We start from the raw sequence: 546 nt of genomic DNA, 5'->3' as shown, positions 1-546 counted from the left end.
AAAATAGGTCATATCTCCTTATCATATTTTATATCTAATTATCTTTATATTTAGTATTAATTTGACATTAGAAATAGAAAACATTTGTCTATAAGCCTTATTGAAATGTTAACTTATTGCATGAATAATAATTATTACTGTGACCAACAGATTTGGCACGTATGAGATACATATCCTATCTCATGGTAATACCAAAACAATATTACGAATATATGATGCTGTAATAGGAGTTAAAGTTACAAAAGTCAAAAGATACAAGCTTTCTCAGGAGGTTCTGGTAATGTGTGTCTCTAGAGCAGAACAAAAGGATAGGGTTGGATTAATTTCAGCAATATTGAGTATTATCACAGTTAAAATTTTTTTGTTATGAGCAAAACTACATCGTGAGAGATGTGACTTAAATTTTTCACAAAGCAGTTGTTTTATTCAAATGCTTAGAAATTTTAGTTCTGCATTTTCTCAGCTTATGTATTACTGTAATTCATTTGTTATAATATTTTTTTGACATACTACGTAGCCCTGCCTAGCCTGGAACTCACTATATAG

General features: G+C 29.1%; 1 protein-coding gene across 1 annotated transcript in view; it reads right to left on the bottom strand.

The window, feature by feature from the left end:
- Slc27a6 (solute carrier family 27 member 6) overlaps positions 1 to 546 on the bottom strand; it is a 64216-nt gene that overhangs the window by 390 nt on the left and 63280 nt on the right. The window lies entirely within an intron of this gene.

This window comes from Mastomys coucha, unplaced genomic scaffold (genome assembly GCF_008632895.1).
Source record: "Mastomys coucha isolate ucsf_1 unplaced genomic scaffold, UCSF_Mcou_1 pScaffold13, whole genome shotgun sequence".
NCBI classification, from domain to species: domain Eukaryota; kingdom Metazoa; phylum Chordata; class Mammalia; order Rodentia; family Muridae; genus Mastomys; species Mastomys coucha.
The sequence above is the reverse complement of the archived record's forward strand: the minus strand, read 5'-3'. Positions and strand labels throughout refer to the sequence as shown.